We start from the raw sequence: 9,835 nt of genomic DNA on the forward strand, positions 1-9,835 counted from the left end.
AACTGTTGCTGGATAAGCAAGGTGTTTGCCCAAGTTAAATACTGTATTGGAACTGATTTACAGGAATTCCCTGAAGAAGACAGTGGACATGTTTGTTGATTTTTAAAAATTATTCAGGCCACTCCAGGTCTCAGTTGTGGCGCCTGGGATCTTAGGTCTTCATTGCAGCATGCGGGGTCTTTAGCTGTGGTGTGTGGGATCTACTTCCCTGACCAGGGATCAAACCTGGGCCAACTGCATTAGGAGTGCAGAGTCTTAGCCACTGGACCACCAGGGAAGTCCCTGTTTATTGATCTTTTCCAAGCAACATAAATCATGTTAACACAAGTGGTCTCCATTCTTAGGCCAAATAGCTTATGTTGTAGTTAATACAAGAGGTCATAATTCTCAGTGTCATCAAGCCTCTACCCCTTCTTCCAAAAAACAAAGTCCCCAAACTTCTCATTACTTTTATAATAAAGACCAAAATTCGTAAGCATGTGGTGAAGTTTGGACTCTTTTGCGTTGCTCCTCCTGCTCGCAGAGCTGCGTGGACCTTGCTTTAGTTCCTTGAATGTGCCATGTTGCCTGGAATTTTTGCAGGCTTCTCTGCTTGAAAATACACAATATTGCATTTGATTCTTATACACACACACACTCCTCTGTGAAGTAAAAACTAATTATCTGCACTTTAATGATGACAAAGCTGAGGTACAGAGAGGTAAAATCGGTTTCCCACGGCCCCATGGCTGACACGTGGATGTACTGGAAATCAGCCCAGGTCCTCTGGCTGCAGAGCATGCATGCTCAACCGTTCCACCCTCCTAAAGCCTGTGTGCTCCCCAGAGATGAACTGCTGTCTTCTTGGCTAATTTTGTTGTCTCCTCTCTTTCTCTTGGACTCAAGGCTGCCATTATAGGGGATGCAGTGGCAGGTGGGAAATCCTGGCTGGGGCTCGGGGGTGGGCAACAGAAGTAACTTCACTCTGATGTTAATGAAGTTTTAACAGCGACATTAAGGGTGGGGTGGTGGGAGTCCTCTGCTTTGGGTACAGACAATAAAGGGGCGCACTGTGTGCAGAGAATTGAAACAGTAAAACCAACTAAATGTGTGTCTGCTTTTCTCTACACCCGTGCTCCGGCAAAGCTAAATGAGATGGCGATAAAGCAGCCCTTCTTGCTGGGCAAACGGGCCACTGTCCGAACCCCTTGGTAGACTGCTAAGGATAAGCTTAAGCACCCCTTCCTTGCACAGGTTCCTTCTTAGGCCTGGGACTAAGATCTCTTGGGGGCACTTTGAGAAAGCAGTATACTTAACCACCATCAGTAAAGACCACCATCTTTTCCCACTCAGTTTCACCTCCACCTTCCTTCCCTTCGTGTAGCACAGCTAGAGCGGTCCAGGGATCCAGTGAAGATAAATTAACATGGGGACACACTTGGGTGGTCTTATGCTAAGTTGTGTCTGACTCTTTGTGACCCCGTGGACTGTAGCTCACCAGGCTCCTCTGTCCACGGAGTTTTCCAGGCGAGAATACTGGAGCGGGTTGCCATTTCCTCCTCCAGTGACTCTTTCCAACCCAGGGATCCAGCCCACGTCTCTTGTGTCTCCTGCATTGGCAGGCGGGGTCTTTACCACTGCACCACCTGGGAATCCCTAGGTGATCTTCGTGGGATAGATTCATCTTCCACAGTCACGTCCACATATTGTTATTGGTAGCTACCTTGGTATTAGAATAGCCTCCAGAATACTGACTCACCTAGTGTGACTTGCTTACATTATGGTAGGTTTCAGAGAAATAGTCCTTTGGTACCCAGCACAGGATGTCTGTGATTAATTGGGACTGAAGTGTACAGAGCCAGATGCTAGTGCGTGGAAATTTTTTCCAAATCTTTAAGCTGACTTTTGAAAAATATAAAAGCAAAATATCCACAACCAAACAAGATTTTCCCCAAATTTGTTAAAAACCTTTCAAAATTACATGAAGTGACTAATAGACTTGTGAAGATAAAAAAAAAAAAAAAAGTCATAACTGACAATAATACAAATCTAATTTCTTCAACTATGATAGTGGAAACACGGAATTATCTTCTGGGTGTTTTGATATAGAAAATTACGAAGTGCTGTAATTTAAAATAGTAGTTACAAGAGGATTATAGAGATGTGTTAGGCAATTCATTAATACAAATATTATGTTATTGTCTGGATTTGTGCTGCTAATGTATCTGTCAGTGTAGCATAATAAAAAGAAAATATCTGGTCTTTGTCCCCTGCTCCGGTCACAGAGCTTCAAAAACCTGGAGTGCTATGAATGTCTGTACTAATGAGGTGACTCGTGTGAGTCCCCGGGTAGCTTTAGGATCAGGGCCAGTCATCAGAAAAGCCAAATATGTGGTTAAAGGATTGGGACTCTCGGCAGCCCAACCTCCAGGGAAGGGGCTGGATATTGAGTCAATCTGTTGTCAGCTATTTAATCAGTCAGGCTTGTAATAAGACCTCAGTATCAACTGTGGACACCAAGGCTCAGTGGAGCATCCCGGTTGGTGAGTGCATCAACACGCAGAGGATGACGTGTCCTGAGTCCGTGGGGAGACTGCACAGGACTCAGTGTCCCTCTGAGACCTCTCCCTAAGTATATCCTTTATCATAAACTTGCAAGTGTAGTGCTTTCCATGAGTTGTTCTAGAAAATTACTAAAGATGAGAGCATGTGAGAATCCCTGATTTGTAGCCAGTGGGTCAGTAGTATGGCTGGTCTAGGGATCCAACTTGTAGTTGTCATCTGATGAAACTTTGGATGAAAATTGGTCTGTTAAAGGGGCTTTATGTGACGTGGCTGTAACTCTTTTACCTTAATGTATTATGGGGATAGATAGTGTCTACCTGGAGAATCTAGCTTCCCCTACCTAGTATTGTGAAACAGAAAGCATATAAAATCTACCTTTCAAGAAATGTTAATTGGACATGCTAAATGGAAACCAGTAAGTTTCCCCAAGTCTGCACAGTATAGAAGAGAAGCTAGAATGCTAGTAGAACACATTTTTTATATGGTAGCTTGTATGGAGTGTAGACTGAGGCTTACGGCAAAAAATCTATGATTGTCTACGTCCCAGTGACACCTGCTGGGACTCTGGACCAGAGAATTTCCATTTGAGAACAAATTCTAGCTTGCTACTGAGCATTAGTTGAAATCTCCTAGGACTGAAGGACATAAAATCATCTTGAAACCTGAAATGACTTGATGAGGACAGAGAAACACTGTAATGGGGAGGGCAGTGCCCAAGACTGCTCCGCTCTAAGCTGGAAATGGCTTTTCCAGAAACATGCTGCCAGGGAATGTAGGTGATGGTTCTCACAGCAGGGAAGGGAGGCTCTCTTCCCTAAGCTGACTCTGGAACTGGCTGAGGAGCTGCTCATCCTTGGCCACCAAATCCTTGGGCAGTGCCCGCTGAACAGCCCTCCCTGACCAACAAAGAGCTGCCTGCTGTGTGCACAGCAGTTCCTGTTTGGAAGGTGGACAGCTTCCTGTTTGGAAGGTGGACAGCTTCCTGTTTGGAAGGCCGCCACTCGGATAGAAAGTCAAGACGATCAGCTTAGTGGACTGATTTGCATGCTCTTGGCCCCTATATTGGGGTTTTTACCAACTCACGGGTAGGGGCCAATGGCCTGGCCATATGGTCAGGCAGAGGGCAATGGAAAACTGTGCTGTTTACAGGATGCCCGTGTGGGTGAGTCCTGTGGAAACCACTGTAGAGACTGGAGGGGTGCACTAAAGTAGAACACGTGATGCCCATCAGAAGAAGCCCTTCCAGGAAAGGAAGATGATCCAAATAATGAGTAGCAGGTTTCCTCGTGTTCTCACTCCAGGACTTCCCCTGGATCCATGAAGCGCGTGGGCACTGGTGGTCTGCGTTTCCCCTGTGAGGCACAAAAGATGAACAGGAACTCCCAGCCACCAGCAAGACAAGCAGACTTCCAGGGGAAGGCCTCCCATGTCGGTAGGTGGCGAGTCAGGCCAATGCCAGTAAACCCAGGATGAGGGGACAAACAAGTCCAAACAGGGGCCGAGAGTGACTCTGGCTGGGCTCGTCCCAGACTTCAAATGCTGAGTGCTAGTGAAGAAAAGGAGCAGGAGATACCTGTACCAGCTTGCACTCCCAAGTCACCTTTCTTTAGACTAAGGCACATGCTTTCAGCCTCAGAGTAATGGTTTTTTAGAGCATACGGCCAGGCAATGAAAACACTGTCTGAAACGGGAGAGAGAGGCCTGGAGGGCTGGCTTACACTCCTGCATGAGTGTGTGTGCACACTCAGCTTGACGGGGCCTCGGGAGGGTGATCCCTAAGTAAGTATTTGCTTTCCTACTTAATTTCGTGTTTATAACCACATTTATTTTTATAGAACACCCCCCCAACTTAGAATAAGGCCTCCCCAGCCTAGCTGTACTTCTACTGTGTGAGTTTGACCTATATTCACATTACCTTCATTTTTGATGGTGATCTGGAACCTTTTCAGTATTTCCTTTGAACAAAGACAACTCACTATTCACGTCATAACCATCGACCTGTCGGGCTGACCTGTATTATATCACATAGTTTTCAAGACAAGCCCAGATATAAGGAAGGATGATTGTCACCCCCATTTTACAGCTGGAAAGACTGAGGCTTGGAGCTGGTAAGTGCACTGCCTATGGTCTCATTGACAGGCTGTGGCAGAGACAGATTTTGAGTTCAGACAGTCTAGCCCTGTAGTTCCTGCTCTCTCACTACGTTCTCCTGCCCAAGGGAAGAGAAGTTCTGTGGAACACCTACACTGCCGCTGGCACTTCACGCGCGTTGTCTCATTTAATCCCAGACACCTGGGAGGTTGGTTCTTCTTTGTACAAAGAAGGCTGTTGAGGCCCAGAGCAGTGAGGCGACCTGCCCCAGGCCCACGGCATAGGAGTGGAAGTGACATTCGAATGGTGCTTGATCTAGTCAAGGTCCGTTTCTGCAGCAGCATCCGATGGCTGCCAGGGGACAGCCTGAGCTCTGATGCCCTGTCCTGCACCCTGCTGACGATGCCCTGTCACTGTCCTCAGCCCCCATCCAAAGCCCACGTCTCCCTCTTCAGCAGAGCAAAGCACCGGGATCCGAGCCCCAGCAGACTTCCCACACAGCCCGTCTGCCCATCACCAGACGCCACAACAAATCTGTTAGGAATCCTAGGACACCTGGCCTGTAGAGAAATGAGACCATTTCCCGTGTTAAAGCAGGAGTTGTTTGCTTGTTTGTTTGTTTTCCCTATAGGCAAACACAACAGGCCTCCTGATTGAGCTCAGTTCTCCTGGATGGGAGGATGGTGATGGGGCTGCTTTTGGCTGGGTGCTCCTTTCCCAGTTTGGCCCGACTCCGCAGAGCCGGATTTCAGAATTCAGAGGTAGGAAAGCAAGCATTGCTTCGTTAAAACTTGGGTGCCTGTTTGATTCATTAATCATTTTGCCCTAATACTCCCTGATAAGTCTGTTTGTTGTTATTAGTCACCAGGCTCGTGGGAGGGAGGGAATGCCGGTTGTCACTGCTTTTCTCTTAACCCCTTGTCTGCTGTCTCTGGAGCTTGTGGAAGGTGGGCTCAAGGAGTGGTCGGGGTTGGAGAGGGCAGTGGGGGCTTTGTCCTGGGGGCTTTGGATGCTGAGCTGTTCTGTCTTGTTAAGGTCGTGATCCTTCTCACCTCTGCAGCAATGTGACGGTGACCTGTCCCTGGGAGTCTGACAGGTGTCAGAGGGCAGGTCTCATTTACTAGAGCTCCCCATTATCCAGACGAGGAAACTGAGGCTCAGGAGTGGCTTGCTCAAATTCACATCTCTGGTCAGGGCTGAGTGAGGATGGGAAGTGAAGGATGTTGGGTCCAACTGCTCTGAGCTGCAGAGGGAGCCCCTGTCCCCGCTGCTGTCCCTCTTTCTGTCCATCCGTAGGCTGCTGGGTAGACTGGGGAGAGTGTGCGCTTTAGAGACAGACCCAAAGGAAAAGCCCAGCTCTGCCACCTTTTAGGTGACCTCCAGGCCCTTGGCTGGGTCATTTATACAATGGGGATAATAGTATGTTTCTCACAGGGTGGTAAGGGTTAAATGAAAAGCTGTGGGAAGAGCTTTGCACAGAGCAAGTCCCAGAAAATCGCAATTTTCTTCAAATATCCCCTCCCCTTTAGAGGATCTGTGGCCACTTCTCTCCCAAGAAAAGGGTTTGACAACTTCCTTCGGATTAAGTGAGTGGACTGTAATGGCTAATCACTCTCCTCAAGTCCCTTCCCAGCACAAACTTCCAATACAGTGTTCACAGAAGGCATACATCAAGCCCCAGTGCCTTTGCACAGTATGTGCCATCTTCCTGGAACACTCAAGCCTGACTTGCACTCCACCACTCCCTGTCAGATTCCTACTTATTCTTCAGACCCAAGTCAGCTCTCTCCTCTGCTTTCTGATGCCCCCATCAAGAATTAGTTGTTTTCTCAGTCTGGGGAGGAAGGAACTGATGGATACAAAGCTTGCCATCAACCAAGCCAGTGCATCTCCCGCTTGCTCTCTCAGAGACTTCTCTAATTAATTGCCCTGTCGGAACGTGTCTGAATTTTCCGGGATCAGTGAGAACTAATGAGGTGTCAGGGAGTGGGGCTGCACAAAGGAAGCACTTGAAAGTTTGTTCTTTTTATTTTTTTCCCAAGATCAAACTTTCCCCAGACTTTGAAAACACTCAACTCTTTCCTTTTAGTGACTTAGATTCATGGACTTTCCAGCACAGATTTGCTCTGGGATTTGAATTTGAAAACACCCACATCCCCAAAGTTTAAAAATTTCCATTTATTAATTAATTTGCTTACTGATTCGTTTATTCGATTAATACTAGTCACCCAGTCTGTGCCGGTGCTGGAGATCGCAGCTGGCCCGGTGACTTAGCACACAGCCTAATTACCCAGACCTGACCTGTGCCTTAAAAGGCAGCCCTGGGAGGGAGCCGCTTGCTGCCCTATTTGTCTGATGGTTCCTCCTGACTATACTCAGGATCTCATGATGTTGTGATGGTTGGAGAGAAAATATCCCCGAAGTGACGCTAGTCTTTTGAAGTCACTTGCCATGTTCCCCTCTGTGTGGTTATGCCACCAACTGGACACACTGTCCAGGCCCATTTGTTTCATTTAACTCTGTATTTTAGGAATTTATTTTATATTTAATTTTGTCATATCTTTATGTAAAATATGTATGTGTTTCCTAAGTCAAATCTGCGAAAAACACTATAGTCAGAGAAGTCTGGTTCCTATCCCTGACCATCCACGTGGATCACTCTTCCTCTGTAAGGAAGCGTTTTAAAATTACGGTTGATCTTTCCATTATGTTTCTGAATATTAACATGTGTATACTGGTATATATACACACTCTTCTAAACATATGCACGTTGCTTTATTTGTATTTGCACTGTTGTGTATTTTTTAAATCCTCCTTTCAATGTGTGTGTGTGTTTGCGTGTGTGTGTATTCACACCCTTTCTTAAATGACCAGTCGCATAGTACAGGCGTTTTGTCTGCCTTTTACTTTTCACCTAACAGTGCATCCTGGAGGGCTCGTGGGTGTAAATAGAGGTCTCAAATTTCTCTTCACTGTGCTGGACTCCACAGCTAGCTGTGCCCTCGTTTCTCCAGCCAGCTCCCTCAAATGGGCGTCTGCGGGGTTTCCAGTCCTTCGTTCTCTTCTATAGCCACCTGACTTATTTTTCCTTGCATTTGTATCTTTTTTCTACATCTTTCAAAACGATTATTTTGTTTTGATTCATCTCTCGTAAGTGGTACACTTTTAGCTTTGACTTTATTAATCCATCTCTGGAAAATCTTTTTTTAACAGATGAGTTGAAACCATTTGTATTTATTTATTGATGTGATTGATCCATTAGACTTCAGTTCCGTCGTACCGTTTTACATTTCTATAAAGTCACGAGTGAGTGTGTTTTTATACAGTATACGTGTTTCCTTTATTCTGTTTATCTCTGTTACTTTCTTTCTGTCTATACATTTTTTAAAAAAATTGTTAATTGGTGGATAATTGCTTTTCAACCTTACGTTGGTTTGTCACATAACAGCGTGACTCAATCCTAAGTATATGCGTGTCCCCTCCCCCTTGAACCTCCCTCCCATGCCTCTAGGGCGTCCCAGAGCACCGGGCTGAGCTCTCTGTGTTATACAGCAGCGTCCCATTCATTATCTATTTTACACGCGGTAATGAACGTACTCCAATGGGTTGCCACTTCCTTCTCCAAATGAGCATACGCCAATGCTACTCTCTCCATTCGTCCCACCCTCTCCTTCCCCTGCTGTATCCACAAGTTTGTTCTCTAAGTATGTGTCTCTATTCCTGGCCTTCAAATGGGTTCATAACTACCATTTTATTAGATTCCATATATATGCATTAATAGACGATATTTTTTCCTTTCTGACTTACTTCTCTGTATAACAGGCTCTAGGTTCATTCATTTCAATAGAACTGACTTGAATTCATTCCTTTTTATGGTTGACTAAAATTCCATTGTATACATGGGCCACGTCTTTACCATCCCTCTGCTGATGGCCATCTAAGTTGCATCCACGCTCTGGCTATTATAAACAGTGCTTCAGTGAACAAAGGGGCACCTGGCTCTCCTCCACAGGCATCCCCACCACAGAGTTCCTCCCTCCCGGGGACTGCTCTCCAGCTCCCTGCCGCCGTGTGCTCCCACGGACTTGTCTCCCTGCCCTGGGTATGGGGTATGTCGGGCCCGTGGCACAGATTGTGCGGGTCTCTCTCCATTCCGACTGTCATGGATCAACGGCTTCACTCTCTGACAGCCTCAAAGTCCTCCCTTCTGTCCCAACCAGCTGCCCCCCAGGCGGGACCCTCGCCCTGCTTCAGCCCCCCACCCCTGGGTACAGGGTCCAGTCTCACTCCCGCTCCTCCTCTTTTTCCCTTTGCTCACCCTACCAAGTTTTGCATGGATCTCTGGAGGGCTGCAGTCCATGGGGTCGCGAAGAGTCGGGCACGACTGAGCGACTTCCCTTTCACTTTCCACTCTCATGCATTGGAGAAGGAAATGGCACCCCACTCCAGTGTTCTTGCCTGGAGCATTCCAGGGACGGGGGAGCCTGGTGGGCTGCCATCTGTGGGGTCGCCCAGAGTTGGACACGACTGAAATGACTTAGCAGCAGCAGCAGCAGCATATAGTCCTTCCCGGGGGTCAGGGACTCCCGCCAGCACTCAGCTGGTGTTCTGCGGGACCTGTATCTAAAGGTGTGCTCCTGGTGCCTCCAGCAGTGAGATGCACACAGCCACCGACGCCTCCACCAGCTCCTTTCCTTCTGCCGATACGTCTTGATATTTAGCAAACTCTGAATTTTTGTTGTAATAGTTATCTTTGTACCTTTATGTATGAATGTCTTTTGCTCCCTGTTCTCTTTCTCTCTCCTTTCTCTCTCTCCTTTCTCTCTCTCCTTTCTCTCTCTCCCTTCCTTCTCTCCTTTCCTCCTTCCCTTTCTCTTTCTTCCTTGCTTCTTTCTCTCTCTTTCTCCATTTTTGGTACTATCTGTTGGGTCTCTACCATGAACTGTATTGACATTTGCTGGTAACCTCTTCTTCCCCTTTATTCTCTCTCCCCAACATGTCCTTTTATTCTCTGTGTGAGTGCTAAGCCACTACAGTCGTGTCCGACTCTTTGTGACTCCATGGACTGTATGTAGCACAGCAGGTTCCTCTGTCCACGAGATTCTCCAGACAACAATGCTGAAGTGGGTTGCTATTCAACATCTACATGGCAGGAAGTGAGCATCTTCCTTCTCCCTCCATTTCTTCATAATTTTCTCCC

The 9,835-nt window shown here is 46.9% G+C and overlaps 1 non-coding gene across 1 annotated transcript; it reads right to left on the reverse strand.

Annotated features, from left to right (window-relative positions):
* Window positions 1-204: 204 nt before the first annotated feature.
* Window positions 205-277, reverse strand: TRNAR-CCU (transfer RNA arginine (anticodon CCU)). Its single transcript has one exon. It is a non-coding gene; the product is annotated as a tRNA-Arg (tRNA).
* Between the last annotated feature and the right edge of the window lie 9,558 nt (window positions 278-9,835).

Source organism: Ovis aries, chromosome 7 (assembly GCF_016772045.2).
Source record: "Ovis aries strain OAR_USU_Benz2616 breed Rambouillet chromosome 7, ARS-UI_Ramb_v3.0, whole genome shotgun sequence".
Lineage (NCBI taxonomy): Eukaryota > Metazoa > Chordata > Mammalia > Artiodactyla > Bovidae > Ovis > Ovis aries.